The sequence below is a fragment of the Mercenaria mercenaria genome, unplaced genomic scaffold (genome assembly GCF_021730395.1).
Source record: "Mercenaria mercenaria strain notata unplaced genomic scaffold, MADL_Memer_1 contig_1599, whole genome shotgun sequence".
In the NCBI taxonomy this organism is placed as follows: Eukaryota; Metazoa; Mollusca; class Bivalvia; order Venerida; family Veneridae; genus Mercenaria; species Mercenaria mercenaria.
This window is the reverse complement of record NW_026459586.1, coordinates 1-19,555: the sequence shown is the minus strand read 5'-3', so window position 1 is coordinate 19,555 and position 19,555 is coordinate 1. Positions and strand designations below refer to the sequence as shown.

Sequence of the window (19,555 nt, the reverse complement as noted above, 5' to 3'; positions counted from 1 at the left end):
AGCCAAGAAATCATTGATTAAGTATTAAGACATGTCAACCCTCAATTTTCTCACTGATCGGACAGAAGAATCTCTATTTATAGAAATGCTGGAAAATCTTATCTCACATGGGTTATCCCACACTCCTGTGACAGACTACTTCATGCATTGAATATACATATTATTTATGTAAAATAATTAAAAATCAGGTACCTTTATCTTTTCTCTTTATTCCTTATGGTGTATTTCTTGATTCAAAATTCATTACTTTATGATAAGAACGTACCGTTACGCTACAAACGATAAAACTAAAGCGGAACTTTGTTATTGTGCGTCATTGAAATGTCACGACGTCAATTCTGCTAACAGACGTCAATTCCCGCGTTTTAAATAGTTTCATATTTTCATGCTTGTTTTATTGTTTCTGTTGTGGTAGGTGAGAAATAGAATCCATCATTGGCGTCCAGTGAAGATCGGAAATCCCAACAGCCTCGTTTAAGACTTAAGCGGTGCGCCCTCGGGTTGGGATTTTCTGATCTTAACCGAAGACCAATGACAGATTCTCTATATTTCAAATTTTAACCTTTTCTGATCTTTTTTATTGTCACATAGAGCTAAAACTAATTTTTCCTTTGTCTAATATTAGCATTGATTCTCAGTTCTATAATTATAATAATTCCAAGAAGATTTTGTATTACCCACGATCCCTAGCGGTTAAACTTTTGACCTCTAGGTTATGCGTCTTATGTTCACCCTACAGAGCTAACAATATCAACATGTTTTCATCAGACTTCAATCCATGTCCAAAATAACATTGAGACTAGTAAACTGTTATTTTTCGTTAATTTTTATTAAAGCTTGAAAGTAGCTGTATGACCGCGGATGTCAATGTTAATTTAAATAAACCAAACAAAATATGTACCAAACCAACTAGCAGACTTACCTGTATGGCCATCCTTTCCATGGTAGTTTATTTTCACACCTGGTTGGTCAAGGAGAAATTTAATCATATCCAAACTCTTGCCACTTGTACACGCACTAAAATCCAGATCAGAGACAATAAAACCAACTGCCTCTGGTATAACCTGCTCCTGCTGCTCTGTACATATGTCAGTTTTTAATAGAAACAAGAGCCCATAGAACACCAAATGCCCCCCCCCCCCGCCTCCCTTCATACATCCAGCAATTACACAAGGAACAGAAATTATTTGATCACAGTACATGAAGGTCTTAGTTTTGGGACAGTGTGACCTTAACCTTTGACATACTGACCTAAAATCAATAGGGGTCACCTGTTGGTCATGATCAATCTCCCTATCAAAGTTTCATAATCATCTCGTGTCAAATGATGTAGGTGGTGATAATGAACAATTATTTTTAAGTCTGAATCAAATCCCTTGTAAAATAACAGAGATATAATGAAAATGCATCAAAATTAACATAAAATTCAAAGTAAAAAAGGGGCATAATTCATAAAAAGTTGATGCCAGAGTTATGAACCTTTATGAAAAATTCCTTACCAGGTAGAGAGACCTTAAAATACGCCTAAAATTTGAAAGTAACATCTATTTGTACCACAGAAAAGTGGTCTTGGATTTTCCCTATGGTCACTTATAAAAAAGTTACAATATAAGTTATTTATAGTAACAACTAAGGGAAGTTAATCTTTAAAAAAAAATCAAAAAAAAATTGTAAGTCCACAAAAAAATCTTTACCAGGTGGAGATTGGTCAAAATACACCTCAAAATTGGATGTAGCGTGCAAGTTGTACTACAGAAAAGTGGTCTCGATTTTTCCCTACGACTAGTAATGAAGAAGTAACAATATAAGCTATTTATAGTAACAACAAAGGGAAGTAATTCTAAAGAAAGACCTTGACCTTAGACCTAGGGACCTGGTTCTTGCGCATGACACTTCGTCTCGTGGTGGTGAACATTTGTGCCAAGTTATATCAAAATCCCTCTATGCATGAAGAAGAAATGCTCCGGACAAGGTTTTCATTCTTGTATCCTTTGACCTCTAAGTGTGACCTTGACCTTAGACCTAGGGACCTGGTTCTTGCGCATGACACTCTGCCTCATGGTGGTGAACATTTTTGACCAGTAATATCAAAATCCTTCTATGCATGAAGAAAGAATGCCCCAGACAAAGTTTTCATTCTTGTATCCTTTGACCTCTAAGTGTGACCTTGGCCTTAGACCTAGGGACCTGGTTCTATGAATCTATGTCTCAAGATGGTGAACAACTGTGCCAAGTTTCATCAAAATCCCTCCATGCATGTAGAAGATATGCTCCAGACAAGGTCTGTGGACGCCGCCCGCCAGGTGGCCTTTCCATAATACGTCCCGTGTTTCCAAACGGGCGTATAAAAATGGGTAATAATTCATAAAATATTGGTACCAGAGTTATGACCCTTGTGCCATATGATTTGGGTGACGATAGGAAAAAAAACTATTTTAAGTTTAAAGCAAATCCATCAAGTAATAACAAAGATAAACGAGAAAGTGCATCAAACCTTTAACCAAAGTGCGGACACAGACACCGACACCAGGTCGAGTAGGATAGCTCTCCATACTTCGTATAGTCGAGCTAAAAATAAGGTTAAATGGAATTTTACTGGAATTTGTTTGTTTATGGTACTTAATTTAGTTAATTCATGAAACTCACATCTCCATAAATCGTCTTTGAATAATATTGAGTTCAGAGTTAATCCAATATCTGTTTTCTTGTTATGCACCCCTTTTAACAGTTAACGGTACTGTCCAAACTGAAAGATGGACAAGTACATTATAGAAATTTAGCAGGGTAAGGGTTAAAAGTGAAATTCAGATGCTATCTCCTGTCACTATCAGTTACACAACTCACCATCAGCCTTGGAGTTTCCAATACCTTCAACTAGATACTGTGTGACCGTTACATAACCCTTTCCTGCAGCAAGATGTAGTGGTATGTCACCTACACTTCCTCTGATGTTGACGTCAGCACCATGTTTCAGTAATATCTCCACAACCTTCAAGTATAATAACACACATTGTTTTTCACTGCTATTGTCCAATTTATTTGACCTGTCAAAAAATGGACCCGGCTTTTATTATATTCTGTTCGAGCGTATATAAGATTAACATGAAAGCCGGGAACATGTTTTGACAGGTCAATTAAATAGCACAATACAGGACTTCACTTGGCCGAGCTTCAATTTCTCAAAAAAGCCAGTACTGTGAAACAACACTTTGTTGAGCATTGGCTGCTCCAGCACTCAGGCTCACACCAGTGATTTTTGTGCACCAAGGCTGTTTAACTGATATTCAGGGGTGTTTTAACAGAAGAGAAAACATTATCATGTGCTAACAGAGAGATTCTCGCGCTTACGTGCTGTTAAAACTCCTTTTTATATATGCACATTCCGTGGCATGAAATCATAATTGTATGACAACCCTGAAACAGATAATTAAAAAGGAAATGATGTCAGTGTGAAAAAAACAACTCAGACATTTCATGAAAATTTAATAACTTTGAGGTATAATTTATTTATTAGTTTTTGTTTATGCTTTTGTGCTAGAACAGCATTAGCGCATGTTCATTTCGTGTTAGAACATCTTCAGAATCCCTCAGGATACGTTGGTTCCCTTGCTCTACCGGACTCGGGCACCAACCAATTTCTTGGGATTCTGCAGATGTTATAACACCAAACACATATGTAACCCATAATTACTGTAAAAGCAGAAATTTTCATGAGGGTTTAAATTTTGCAATAATTGTAAGGCCCTACATCTGGCGAAAAGTAATTCTCACATTAATATTCACAATTAGTATTATTCAAATTCAAGTATGATACCATTTTTACAATTTCACAAATATTAAACCTTGCGAACATACTCAAATTTTCAAATTTGTAACATTTTGACCCAGCGAAAATATGTGCTTTTACAGTATGTATGTTTGAATGAAGCAAAACCCTGGATAACTTGAGTATTTTGCATGTTCTCTTGTGACCTTGAGTGATCATAGTTTTACTGTTTGTTCACAAGAAAGTCATAGAAAAATAACAAAATAATAAGATAAAAATGCTCAATTCCACCAAGTAACACTGGCTTTAAGTTGACAAAAATTCTTTGTGGTCTCCGTGACCAATTGGTTAAGGTCACATACTTCTAAACATTTGCCACCCCAACCCAACCAAGGTGGGTTTGAAACCTTGTCCAGGGCCCAGTTGTCCAAAACTTTAACAGGCTTTTAAACTAACCGCCAGTTTCTGTGGGAAACACTAGATGATGTTTTGATTTTACTGTGAAGACATTTAAGCGCACGTAATCCTTAACTTATAACTTTGTTTTTCTAAGTCTTCTAAAATGTTGAAACAAAACCCTAAAAGTTAATAGACTGTTAGCTTAATCGCCTGTTAACGTTTCATACAACTGGGTCCAGGTGTAGAATTCTTTGATGTGAGGAAACTATCCACCTGGTTTAATGAAGGTTGGTGATTCTGCCCAGGTGCCCGTACATGCCTGATATAATGCAAAGAGGGGTACCTGCAGTCTCCCTCCACCATCAAAAACTGGAACGTCCTATGACTGTTCCGGTGTGACATTAAACCAAACAAGCAAATTCGATGAATTGGTATCCCCCGCCGAAAGGGTTTGTGGTGAGGAATGGCACAAAAATATATATGGCAAAAAGTTAAGGATGTTAATAAGAAGCAAATAATTTCATTAGTCAAAATCAATTTAACAAAAAACAAATGTTTAATTAAAGAGTACATAATAAATGTATGATACTTTGATCCTGACTAAAGAATTTATTTTGAATGGGATATGCTTACTGTGATAAGCTTAGCTTTTAAAATTAAATGCAGTTAATTGAAATGTGAGCTTGAAGTTTAACTGGAACGAAATATTGTCTTTGAGTGGTTTGGCACCAGGTGTTGCTGTTTAACATGTACATTTGAACTTAAAAGAACAGATGTCCTTAAGAGAACACAGGTAAGATATCTTGAACATGGCTGAGGGCAAGGTTTGTGCAGTCACAACTTAACATGTTGAAGGTTTGAACATTTAAAAAAAAAAAACAAAAAAAACAAATGGAAATATATATATATTTATTTTTTTAGGGGTGGGGGTGCAGGGGAATGGGAGACGAAACAAAATTTCACATGTTGATTATAAATATTGATGGAAAATTAAAAATGAAAAAAAAAGGGTAAAAGAGTGAAGTTGGTGTGTGTGTGTGGGGTGGGGGTGGGCAGAGGATGTATGATCAGTGGTGGGCATGACTGGGTGGAGGAGTGAGGTGGGGGAATGGTACAACTTGCATGTTGATAAATAATCATGGAAGGTTTGAAAAAAATCTAAAATAAGAAATGAAAAATATATATATATATTTTTTTTGGGGGGGGGGGGGGGGGGGGGGGGGGGGGGGGGGAGATGGTGTGACCAAAGCAAGTGGGTGACCAGTGCACCGCAATTTCACATGTTTATAATAAATGTTCACAGAAAAGAATGAAAGAAATTTAATGAAATTCTGCCAAATGGTAAGTTTGTTATGTACAAATATGTGGATTTTTAGACAATTAAAGGGCAATAACTCTGAAGTTACAAAAGAAATCCGTACAACATTGTGTGTACACAACCACATTATAGTGCTCTAAATTCTGTTAAAGTTTCATAGTTCAAGGTCAAATATATCAAAAGTTATGATGCAGAAATTTCCATATCTATAGATCTATAGTACCGTATATAGTTAACACTAGAAACTTCTAAGGACCATAACTCTGGCGTTACTTGGGCAATCTGTCTGAAACTTGATGGGCCCCATAACCTCATAGTGGTGAACATGTATATGAAGTTTGTTTGAAAAAAATCTAAAATAAGGAATGATTTTTTTTTTTTTTTTTTTTTTTGGGGGGGGGGGGGGGGGGGGGGCGGGGGGGGGAGGGGTGTGATCAAGGTAAGGGGGTGACCAAGTGTGGGTACACAACTTCACATGTTTACAATAAATTTTCATGGAAAAGAATGAAAGAAATTTAATGAAATTCTACCAAATGGTAAGTTTGTTATGTACAAATATGAGGATTTTTATACAATTAAAGGGCAATAACTCTTAATTTACAAATAAATCCGAACAAAATTGTGTGTACACAACCACATTATGGTGATCTAAATTCTGTTTAAGTTTCATAGTTCTAGGTGAAATATATCAAAAGTTATGATGCAGAAATTGCCATATTTATAGTACCCTATATAGTTAACACTAGAAACTTCTAATGGCCATAACTCTGGTGTTACTTGGGCAATCTGACTGAAACTTGACGGGCCGCAAAACTCATAGTGGTGAACATGTATATGAAGTTTTAAATAAATATTCCCAACCATTTCCTACATATGGCTCCGGAAGGACGGACGGACGGAAAGACGGACAACGCCAAAGCTATATCCCTCCGACTTTCGTCGGGGGATAACAAAATACACCATTTAAAATGTTTTTATACTAATATACTGTTTTCAGTATGTATGTAATCTTTGAAATAACAATGGAGCACAAACTAGGAGGAGAATTTCAGACAGTTTGAATCACTTTATTTGTTCACATTTTCTGAAAATTCATAATCATAAGTATCGATAGAAAATCACAAATCACTTTCATTTATCCAAGCTGTCTTTAAAGCTCTATAAATTTGAACCTGCACTTTTGAGTTAAATTGTTATTTTAATAGATTTCATACATCCAGTCTGTAAATTAATAGACTCAAGATTTTTTAATTTATAAAAATGTTCGTATATTTACAAAATGTCTGTAGAAACGACGATATCCTAGACAAGAATACTATAATGACCAAATGAAACAAACCTTATCATGTCCAAAGTTGCAAGCTATATGTAGAGGAGAAAAGTTTACAGCATCACCAAGATCTATGTTTGCATCATGTTCTACCAGGCAAGTGGCAATCTGAAATATAAACAATATACTGATTTATATCTTATAAATTAAAAAAAAAACAAAAAAAAAACTCTTTACCTTATCTGTTTGGTTTTTAGTTAATTTCATTAAAATTTACACTTTTGATTACCTCCCTTTTCCTGCGGAAAGACAATGTGTCAAACAAGAAATATCTTTAAAAAAGATGGTCGGCGTGATGTAACTGAAGCACAAGTTATATATGGGCAGAAACCTGTATTTTAAATCTTTTGACAATGTTGAAAGGGGTCTCTGTGAAGTTTTGTATAAATGAGGACAGTAGTTTTGAGGACGGACACCAAACAATCACAGAAGCTCACTTTGAGCCTTAGGTGCTTAAAAGATGGTAACAGTAAGCAAACTATAATATTTCAATGAAACTTCAAAGCATCATCTGGGGCATGTGCAGTGAAAATTCTTAATTTGATTGATAAAATAGTTGGATATTTCTTTCTAAAGTCACTATATGTTCATTGTAAATATACTTTATTATACCCAAGTGGAAACTGGCAGGTACTCTAAAATGCAGCTCTCTGATTGGTCAATTAGAACCCCTAATATACTGTGATGTCATGACAAAGTTATGAATATTGAAATACGTTCTATACCTTATTTCTGGAATTGTTGGAAGCAACATGAACCCTTACCCTTCTTCAGCCTATTATCAAATTTGTCTATCATTCAGAATCTGTACAGTACTGTTTTCACCGGAAAGATTAATTTAAAATTTAGAGTCTAAAATTTGTTTGTTTTGTTTTGTTGGGTTTAACGTCGCACCGACACAATTATAGGTCATATGGCGACTTTCCAGCTTTGATGGTGGAGGAAGACCCCAGGTGCCCCTAAAATTTAACAGTATCGGACATGTTGTTGCAGGTAATAGTAATGATTTGCACTGGTTAGAAATTGTTGCTGTAATGCAGGGTAAGAGTTAATGACTGTATAAAACAAATAACTTTTTTGTAAAAACAAAACTTAAGGAAAAGGAAACTTAACAAAACAGAAATAACTTAACAAGAAAACTTAACAAAACAACAATATGTGCGGATGAGCAGATGAATATTTGGTTACGCACACCTGTTAAAGTGGTACGCATACAACCCGATGGTGCTGTACTTATAAAGGATGAAAAACGCGTTGTCATTTCACTCAGTGTCACATATGACTCAGAGTGAAGCATTTTCAGCCTTTCCTCCAACCAGCGCCAAATCTCTCATTGTGGCTGAAAATGCCGAATACCTTACCTTGAGCAATCCGATTGGTATATTATTCAGGCAGCATAAGGTCATACGAGGTCATAAAATTGTGCTTAATACGGCACACCAAAAAATAACAGTATAGGAACGGTTTTCAGTTCATTATTCCGAGTTTGTTTCATATATCAGAACCCTACCAGTAATCAGGGACACAGTCTATTTACAGACGTGGACACTGTAAGATAAATCCTGATCCCAGTCTATATGATAAACCCTGGACAGTATATGGCCGAGTTTGGAACCGTTTAATATGGTTTAGTCACATTTGCATTTGCACATGTGTAGCTCTTCTGATCGCTGATATTAGTGTCACTTTTTACTGACAACATACTTAGTTTTCAAAATAGTATGATAATTAGGGCTGAGACAATTTCATAATTTTGAAACCGGTTAATTGTTTGCATGAAATAGAATTGAACCGGTTAATCGGTTGCCATATTGAAAATGCTCTGTTTTTTTTCCCAAGAGTACCGTATCAAGGTACTTCTGGCAGCTGACTTCAATAGGAACGAACTAACTTTATTGTTTGCAAGCAGTGTTACATCAAGAAGTAATATTTTGATGTATATTATTTTAAATATATCACTACATAATTGATTGTGTTGATTACTTTTAGAGGAAAAATGTATACATACATAAGTAATTTACTTTTTATTTGAAGTCTTGGGTGTTTATTTTATGAGAGCGATTAGTGGTTTTGCAAAACTGAAACCCGTTTCATCTAGTAATGGAATCTGATCCGATTAACCGACCCAGTCCTAATGATAATCCAAATATTATGCCATCGTGTACATTTCAGATTCATTCCTTTTGATGACAAATTAAAAATGTAACTTGATTTCTTGTTTCCTTTCGTTACGCAACATACACAAGGTCATGTCGGAATGAAATTCTTATCAGATCTTCATAAATCATACTGTATGACAACTGCAATGTTTGATTTACAGTGTCCCAATGTAAATAGATGCGATGAAATATAGTTACAGAATAATTTCCTCATGGTTACAACATACTGAGTTTAACTTCTATTTGGTCAAACTGTTGTAACCTTAGTAACCACTTGAACTTGGCCTATAGAATATACACAAACCTCATTATGTCCGCATATAGCAGCAATATAAGAGCAGTCAATCCACTATTTCCTGGTTTACATCCACTCAACCTTCTAGCAAACCCTGGACACAGTCTATATCACCCTAGAAGTAGATAGGAAGATAAAGCTGCATACAACAACAAGGATATTTGGCAGAATTTTTATTTATTTTTTTTTTTTTTTGGGGGGGGGGGGGAGAAGTTTAAATTAAACTTTACTTTTAACATGATTTGTAGACAAGGTAGTACTTATGTGTCTATGAGAACACTAGATGGCTGTATCCTGCACATACAAGTTCAAATGTTACAGTTAGGGAGACCACAACTAAATTCTACCACTGATCATGCTGATAGCACTTAACCTGCAAGTGCAGTGATTCAAAGTGTCACTTTATGCATATTTTCTGTGATGCCATCTGAGTAAATTATTGAACGTTTTTGCCTCATTCAACATTTATAATCACTAATCAGTAAGATAGCATTCTCGCATACCAGATATCCAACATGGTTCCATGGTTAACCTACAGCATATTTCGCCAATATTTTTAGCATTGCACTACAGGTCTCAGATGATTAGTGGGGTTCCACAACAAATCTTTGTAAACCAATCAAACTTTCATGGAGGCATGACCATGTCAATTTTAATATGACGATTTAATATGGACACTGAAAATAATCATTTTTATTTATTAAGGTAAAGTTCTTGATATCTGATTAGAGGGGAAAACTTTTTATAAACGCAATCAATTTGTATCATTTTTTTCCATTGTTCATTGTTAACAAGTAACTTCCTCACAAATTGCCTAAATTTTCAATGTAGTGGGTCGAATATAGGTAAACATTGATAAAATCCACTGTAATATGGTGCTCACCATATAAAGGAAATAAATACATAAAACTTTCACTCTCATCTCGAGGACCTTTAAAGGGGCGCCATTGTAAATGAAAGATAGTAAATCCCAGGTTCTACTCTGCATCATGACAAAACTCTGACAGATGAGAACTGTAAGGCAAAGGCACTAAAGGTAATAAAACAAGAGATCACAGAGTGATCTTGGTGCCCACCATTGAGCCATTTTTGAGGTTTTGGACAAGAGGTTTTTCAAAGTTTTTCCCTATATAAGTCTATATAAACCATGTGACCCCTGGGGCAGGGCCATATTTGAACCCAAGAAAATAATTTGAATCATCTTGGTAGAGGACCACTAGATGATACTACATACCAAATATCAAAGCCCTAGGCTCTGTGGTGTTGCACAAGAAGATTTTCAAAGTTTTTCCCTATATAAATCTAGATGTAAATTACAAAAATAAACAAAGGGCCATAACTCACTCAAAAATTGTTGAACCAGTCTGATTTTCTTCAAATTTTCAGAAGGACGCAACTAGGGTACCAATACATCATTCTGACAAAGTTTGGTCAAAATCCCCCCAGTAGTTTCTGAGGAGATGTGATAACGAGAACTTGTTAACAGACGGACGGACGGATGCAGAGTGATTTAAATAGCCTACCATCTGTTGATGGTGGGCTAATAAAAACTTACCTTATAAGTGGCAAGATGTAATGTGGAGAATTGGTTCTTGGACAATGCTCCAGTTCTGACACCCTTCTGTATTAGCATCTCTATCAGGCGGTTTCTTCCTGTAAAATTAACAAAAATAAAATTCTATTTATCACATTGAGTGAAATAATTTGGTATTGTCATACCTAAATTTATTTATTTTGTTGGGTTTAACGTCGCACCGATACAATTATAGGTCATATGGTGACTTTCCAACTTTGATGGTGGAAGAAGACCCCAGGTGCCCCTCCGTGCATTATTTCATCACAAGCGGGCACCTGGGTAGAACCATCAACTTTCAGTAAGCCAGCTGGATGGCTTCCTCACATGAAAAATTCAACGCCCCTAAAGCGGCTTGAACCCACATCGATAAGAGGCAAGTGATTTGACATCAGTGACCTAAACCACTTGACCACGGAGGCCCCTGTCATACCTAAAATCACTGGTACAAGAGAGAATGAACAGACCTCTGAAACACTGAATAAAATCCAGGCCATTGAACATAACAGATAAGAATGGTACTGCGTCACAATGTGCTGTTAGGCTATAGTGTAACAAAAAATTGATACCAGACAAACACTTCCTCTGGAAATAATAAAATGTAAACAAAATCTTAACCATCTGTTGCATGATTTGGGGAAATCTTATCTTGCATTTTTGAAAATATCTCTGCCAGTTGGGAAAAAATATTAAACTTTTGGATTGGGAAGAGGCCTTTTATAGGCCTCTGTTATATAAGGATGAAAAGCCCTGATTTGATATTTTGTACGTGATTCACGTATTGCAGTGCGTGAATGGGCGTGCTGTCTTAGTTATCTTGTTTTATATCGATTTCACATACAGTGGTTATTGTTTCATTCCAGAATTCTGTAAAATGTCGTTTTAAAAAAATCAAGACGATGCTATAAATCTAACACAGCGATTTTTTGGTTATACAGGGCTTTTTCTAGCTAATTTGTGAACATAGCCTATACCCCCAGATTTCGGAATTTTGGCGCGTAAATGTTCCAAATTGGGAAATATTTAGTCCTATAGGATATAGTAAGGATGTGTGTAAGCACTTTCTCATACACTTGTTTCACATTGTAGAACATCTTTAACATACTTCCATTACGAAATTGTCCATAACTTGGTCGGTTTTTGTGCAATTTTGATGAAATTTTTTTCAGAAGGTAGATTGGGAATTTTTGCATTAATTTTGGGAAAAATACATACTTTTTGGCATTGGGAATATAGCCGAGTAACGGCTATAAAAACGGCCAAAAAAAACCCTGTTATAAAAAACTATTATGTATGATTGCAGGATGAAAATGTTTTTATTAACACCGAGTCAATTCATTTGTGAAAAGTATCTGTCTCGAATAAAACTGCAAGTAAACTGTGTAAACTAAATTGCATATTCAAATCAATTCATCTATGGAAGTCAATTAGATTTAACATAATTAATACATGTTGTTCTTTTACCATAGAGGACAAAAAATGTGTACAATATTCCAATTAATCGCACGGTTACAGCAATTTCTTTATAAAACATTGTTTTTTGCTCTCGAACAAGCTGACAATTAAACAAAGTGTCAAAGACGTAACTGTGGCGCTAATTGGCTGAACAAAATCGACTATAATTTATTGGATAATTTAATTTGCTTGAACACACTTCTCGGGAAAATCTAGCAAGTACCTGAAGCAGGCGGAGCTTAAATTATGCTATCGTTGTGTGTTTTGTGTGTTTAACACTCATTTTGACACCGTGCAAATTGTTAACAGTCCGGATTACGTTGATTATTTCAAATTGACGCAGACACGCAGTTCAGCTTAATCTTCTTAAAGTCAAATTTTTTGATATTTGATTCATAGAACAGTGATTTTTGTTCTAAATAAAATTATTAATAAGTACCTTGTTATATATACTGACCAGCAAAAGAAACTATCCAGATGTATAACTAGTATATTTTTAAATTTGAATTATTTCTTATTACCAAAATTACACTTGAAGATCTTCGAGTGATAAATTTTTAAAAATCAATCATCCGTGAAGTCAGTAGTCCCATAATAGCCGTTTGAAAGGCTCATCTTCTGCGCGTCAGTTGCATCGTAACATCCCAATTGAGCGCTCGCTCTAAATTTGATTCAGTCATGTGGTACAATCAACAATATTTAAAACAAGAGCTGTCCGTAAGACAGCCAAGCTCGACTATTCGAAATATTGTCACAGAAGCAGGAAATTATTACCCAAAATGTTAAATATCAAAAGAGTTTTAAGTTCGAAAGGGGACATAATTTAACCAAAATGCATATCAGAGTTATGGAACTTGATGCTATCAACTAGTTTTATAACCCCGAAGAAACATGTTAAGTTTCAATTCAATATCTGCATTAGTTTTGGGGATAGTAACTTGCATGTAAAACTTTAACCTTTAACCAGAATTTTCTAAGTCCAAAATGGGGCATAATTTGCTCAAAATACATGTTAAGAGTTATGGAAATTGACCCACTGAGGTTGGTAATTGACCTAGAAAAAGAATAAATAAGTTTCAAAGCTATATGCCTTTTGGTAATAGCTGTATGTACTTGCACGCAAAACTTTAACCAGGATTTTCTAAGTCCAAAAGGGGGCATAATTTGCCCAAAATACATGTCAGAGTTATGGGACTTGATTCTATCAACTAGTTTTATAACCCCGAAGACACATGTGAAGTTTCAATTCAATATCTGTAGTAGTTTTGGAGATAGTAACTTGCATGTAAAACTTTAACCAGGATTTTCTAAGTTCAAAAGGGGGCATAATTTGCCCAAAATACATGTCAGAGTTATGGGACTTGACCCAGTGAGGTAGGTAATTGATCTAGAAAAAGAAAAAATAAGTTTCAAATCTATATGCCTTTTAGTAATAGCTGTATGTACTTGCACGCAAAACTTTAACCAGAATTTTCTAAGTCCAAAAGGGGGCATAATTTGGCCAAAATACATGTCAGAGTTATGGGACTTGACCCAGTGAGGTAGGTAATTGATATAGAAAAAGAAAAAATAAGTTTCAAATCTATATGCCTTTTAGTAATAGCTGTATGTACTTGCACGCAAAACTTTAACCAGAATTTTCTAAGTCCAAAAGGGGGCATAATTTGACCAAAATGAAGGTCAGAGTTATGGGACTTGGTGCTATCAACTAGATTTATAACCCCGAAGACACATGTGAAGTTTCAATTCAATATCTGCATTAGTTTTGGGGATAGTAACTTGCATGTAAACCTTTAACAAGAATTTTCTAAGTCCAAAAGGGGGCATAATTTGCTCAAAATACATGTTGGAGTTATGGAACTTGACCCAGTGAGGTTGGTAATTGACCTAGAAGAAGAATAAATAAGTTTCAAAGCTATGAGTATAATGTCTTTAAATGATAGCTATATGCACTTGCATGCAAAAACTTAACCAAGGTGTGACGCCGACGCCGACGCCAGGGTGAGTAGAATAGCTAGACTATTCTTCGAATAGTCGAGCTAAAAATTATGCTGTTTTTCCAGTTAGTCAATTATCAATATTTCCAATGGTGAAAACATTTCACACAGAAAATTGTTAATTACAGGCGCACATAAATTCCGTGCAAAACGGCTATTGTGGGACTAGGGGGTGTCCGGGTAAATTCGGACATCGGCATAATTCGTACAGTTTAAAGTCAAGTCTATAATTATATGTTCTCACATCTGATAAGGCTAATTTATGTCTCTTTTGTGAAATTGATATGTCTCCGTTGAAATACAATCAAGTCACCAAACATCTTAGTATCGGATATAACGTTACAACTAAAGTAATGACGTAGTACTAATTCTTTCTGCGAACAACAAAGATATCTTTGAAGGCGGAAATTTTTCGAAGAGGATTCTATTCATGTATCTGGCATATTATCATAGTACTGCTTTTAACTTTGAAGTCAATTTGTTACAAAACTCAATAATGTCTATCGTTTTCCCCAAAACTCAAAGGATTGTCTAAAATAAGGCAAAAGGGCTGTTTTAAAAAAAATGGCTGGTTTTAGTTTTTCTTAAACTACTATCACATCATGCATTATTAGATGCTGATTTGTTTGTCAAAAAATTGCAAACTGGTGTCATAGAGCTGTATGTAAAGTTTGGTCAAGATTGCTTCACAGAAAAAAAAGTTATGTCTGAAAAACATGCCAAAAATGTCAGGAGTGCAACAAAAAAGTGTGACACTTTAAGAAAAGCTTAAAATTCAAAATATTATTTCAATGTCAAAATGTATATGAGAGAGTAAAACATGTATTTTTTATTCAAGTTGAATGTTTTGACTAAAAGATAACATAAATCTATGGATAATATAAGAATGTTTTAAAGAAAATACAAGGCTGAAAAGGAATGAGGGCGGTAATGTTAATTTCCATAAAAAATCAGTAAAAATCTATGTAAATGACTACAAATTTTTGGTACTAATAGTATTTCATAACCTACACTTACTATTATAGAGTAACACATATAATTGACTTAAAAAAGTAATAATTTAATCATAATATCTCCCAAAACTATTTTTAACACGGTATATCGCAGTGGACCCAAATTTGGTCAGGAGTGAAACATTTGCGCTTAATGAGGCACCGTGTTTGAAAATAAAACATACATGTACCCAAATGCAGTTTTCCAAGTAGTGTGTGTAGTGTGGCAATCATAAAAGACAGTCATGAGTGAAGTTTGTGTTTTTGTATGGAGTACGTGGCTCGTATGTATATGTCAGGAGTGAAACATTATTTTCAATTTTGGTTCTATTCTTAAAACTAGCATATTAAAAAGCAACACTGTTCAGCTGGGCATTTTTTAAAATTCTGGGTGATGAATGGAGGATACCACTACAAACTTGTTCATTTAAGGTAAGTGTTTTACTGCTCTATAAACTGAAATTGATACATTAATAGTTTAGCAGTAGAAAATATATCTTATAAATATCTATGTCCACAAAGTAAAACATTTTTATGTATTACTTTTAAGATTATCCTGTTTATGTTTTATCAAATGTATTTACCTATTGCTGAAAATAACAAATTACAGCATATATCTTTTCTTTCTAGCATGCTTTCTTGCATGAGTAAAATTGTTTCACTCCTGACATTAAAATGGTAAAACTGCATACATTCATTTTATAGAGTAAATATGAAGCAGCCAAGATGAGAAAACTTATTGTTAGCCTTCCAGCCATCAGAAAAATCATGAAGAACATAAAGACTGAAACCAACAGAATAACATCCACAGAGCTTAAAAACTTTTACAAAAGCTGAGAAGGATGGAAAACTACTTGAAAAGGCAAAACTGAAAAAAAAACAGAAACAAGTCAAAAGAGCTGGTCAGAAAAGGAAGAAAATCAAACAAAGTGGTAGATGAAAGAATGAAATCTAAACAGAGAGAATGGATAAAAGAAAAGTAGAAAACAAGCAGTATCATTGTTGAAGGTAATACTAAAAATACTAAGGCTATCACTTAAGCTGATTGATGTACCCTACTCCCCTGCATACAGTGACACAGTACAATTTGATGCACACAAGATTGCATAATTATGTGGAGTGTATGCTTAGTAACAAAAAACAAAGTGCCATAACTCTGCAGAATATTTATCAAACAGAACCTAACATGCACCGTTCACTGTACTAGAGTTTTTACTGATCACTTGAGTGAAGTTCCATAATTTAAATTTGTATGCAGGGGTTCGGGATATTAGGAGTGCACACGATTGCATCTGCAGATTGTATGTATATTGTTTATTAACAAAATACAAAGTCCAATAACTGTTCAGTATTTTTTTCTGAAATAATCCAACAAGCACCATGCACAACTAGGGTTACTACTGATCATTTGTCTTAAGTTTCATCAAATTGTGTGCATGGGTTCAGGAGATTAGGCACGCACAATAATGCATATGCAGACTATGTATATAGTATAGTAACAAAAACACAAAGTCCATAACTCTGTATATTTTTTTCTGAAAGAGAACACAACCTGCACCATGTACAACTACAGTTGTTAAATTTCACTTTTATGAAGTTTGTTTCATCAAATTGTGTCAAGGGGATGAGGAGAGTTGATTTGCACAAGATTGTGTCTATAGACAGACAAAATGAAACTTTTATACCCCCTTAAAACTTGAGTTATTTGGGGGTAACAATTGGTGAGCACAAGGTTGTGTCTACAGACAGATGGACAGACAGGCAGATGAACAGACTGATAGTCAGACAAACTGAAACCAGTTAACCCACCTTACAACTTTGATGTTCAAGGGGTTTAATTATGATATGACACTTCAAATAATATAAAATAATCAAGTTTATATGTTAGTGTAATAAAATATGACTTATGTAATATTTAGCTCTAATTTCTAAATATAACCTTGCAGTTCATATAATTTTGCAGGTTGAAAAGGTTGATGAACCGGAAATACAGTTGAGGTTCCTCCAGAAGACACTGAGGCTTTCCGAGAGTTCAAACATTGTCAAACAATGGTGTGTCCTGGCAGTCACTAAATGATACTTAACAAACTCTGACTCAGCCTAAACTGTTGCCTTGCAGTGGAATTAAAATGGAGTTCAATATACCAGAGCTTGAATGTGCAGGATGAACTATTCATTCTTAGTGTTTAAGTTGACAAATGTGTCAGGAGTGAAACATTTTGACATTTTTATGTTTTCAGAAGTTATCATGGTTATATTCTATTAATAGCACATTGTTACTTTGATACGTAACAAATCAGCACTGTGAGGAGCTGTTGTTATAAAACTGTTCATAAGTTAACTCAAAGTTGAAAATCTGTTGTTGTTTCTTGAATCAAATTCATCGTTGTTGTTCTAAAAATGTAAAAATATCAAAGTTTCAGAATCAAAACTGTTGAAAAGTCACTTCTTTTCTGCATTGCAATAATAAATTAAGGTGTTATTACATTTGCATTCTGTTTAAATCACTAGATTAAGTTAAAATCTAAGTTAGGGTAATAATGTGTATTATGTCAGGAGTGAAACATTTATTGGTCAAACTGTTAATCAGTTCTGTAATATGAAATACTAAGTCATGTTTATGTAATACCTTGTGGTTTTTATTTGATATTCTTTAAAATATATGGCAAAGTTGCCTTTTTGTAAAACAAACTTTCTTCATTATAATAGCCATAAAATTGGGATAAATAACGAAAAAATCAATTAATTTAATTTTTTGGAGGCATATAGCTAGCTCAGACATTTTTTTTCATTTTCTTTAAAACCTAAACTAAGAAAAGTTAGCATAAAAAGACACAAAGTATTATCCTTTTTGTTTCTGCAATGACTTTGAAAATGGTATGTTGTTTTCTCTTTTTTTGTTGGGTCAGTTGAATTAAAGATCAATAAAAAACTTAATATGTGTTGTATTGTTTGCACGCAACCGTTTTTATAGACTGCAATGACGGCTTATTAAAATGAGGTAATAAGAATGCTACTTAGACCTGTTTTAATTTTTGATCATTTTTACATGTTTCCTGCCATTTTTTTTTAAACAGCCCACATGTATACCATTGTAATTCGCGATCTTTCTATTGTTTGGTCATACACTTTTGTAAAAACCTTTCAGATAAGTGAAGCGCGCAGAAGATTATAATTACCATAGTTACACATTACTGGCGCATCAGTCATGATTTGATTTTAATCTCTACCGTCCGCAATTAACGAAGACATGTTTGCCATATAATACGTAAACGTGTATCAACATGTCAGGGCGACATGCCCCGAGAATTAGGCATCATTCAGATGTGAGAGGCAGAAGTAAACAACGTTTAAACTAATCAAGTATTATTGTTTATAAAACATGTTATGTCATCATCAACTTGCATAGATAATTAGGCAGTTATTTAGCAACTGAAATTTATCAACTTAAGAAGCAGACGCCACAATAATGTTCGGTCATCTGTGTCCTGGCCCCATGTTCACAAAACATGGCACCAGTGTTTCCAGACACTGAAAATGTTTTGTGAACCAAGTCCCTAGTCTAAAGTGGTACAAACAACTTGCAATGACCCTTGCTTAAATACTCTAGAGATGGAGACAGCAAAGAAACAATCCATTTCAAATCAGTTAACGTCAAAGCATGATGCCTTGGATAAAGACAATGTACTTTTTATCCTTGTTTCAATGTTTAACCCAAAGAATTCCCAGAACCAGAAAATGTCGACAATATGCAAGGCTTGGCAAGGATGACTCCTGTAAGGTTTGGTGGAAATCTGCCCAATGATATAAGAGAAACTGCAAAAATATCATAAATTTGAGAAATCAAGGACCATAACTCTGATGAAAATCACAGCACAAGAAGACGCTAATGATAGGAATGGAGGTGATGATTCTTGTGAAGTCTGGAGTAAATCAGTTTGTCCGCCTGTTGGTATCAGAGGAGTTGCGTGGAAAAATTTTGTGACAGACAGACAGACAGCAGTAAATGAATATGTTTCTGCCATTACATGCTGGAGGCATTATTCTGATAAAACTTGGTTAAAAGTAACTGCTACAGTCCATAAAGTCTTTAGCATTCATTACTTACATTCAATTTCAGAAATTGTTTAACATGTTGTGTCATTCCTGTGCAATGTTATTGTACACTTATGTCATTTTCTGTTTATCTAATCTCTAGTTGTATACAATCTTGAAAATTTTCAACTTTGAAACGGTATACATGTTAATATAGAGGCTCACAGGGATGGACT

The 19,555-nt window shown here is 34.6% G+C and overlaps 1 long non-coding RNA gene across 1 annotated transcript; it reads right to left on the bottom strand.

Moving 5' to 3' along the window:
• Window positions 1-6: 6 nt before the first annotated feature.
• LOC123544143 (uncharacterized) lies at window positions 7-10,948 on the bottom strand. Its single transcript, XR_008368872.1, has 5 exons — window positions 10,823-10,948; window positions 9,277-9,382; window positions 6,823-6,921; window positions 2,845-2,989; window positions 7-1,017 (listed from the first exon to the last, which is right to left on the bottom strand). It is a non-coding gene; the product is annotated as an uncharacterized LOC123544143 (long non-coding RNA).
• Between the last annotated feature and the right edge of the window lie 8,607 nt (window positions 10,949-19,555).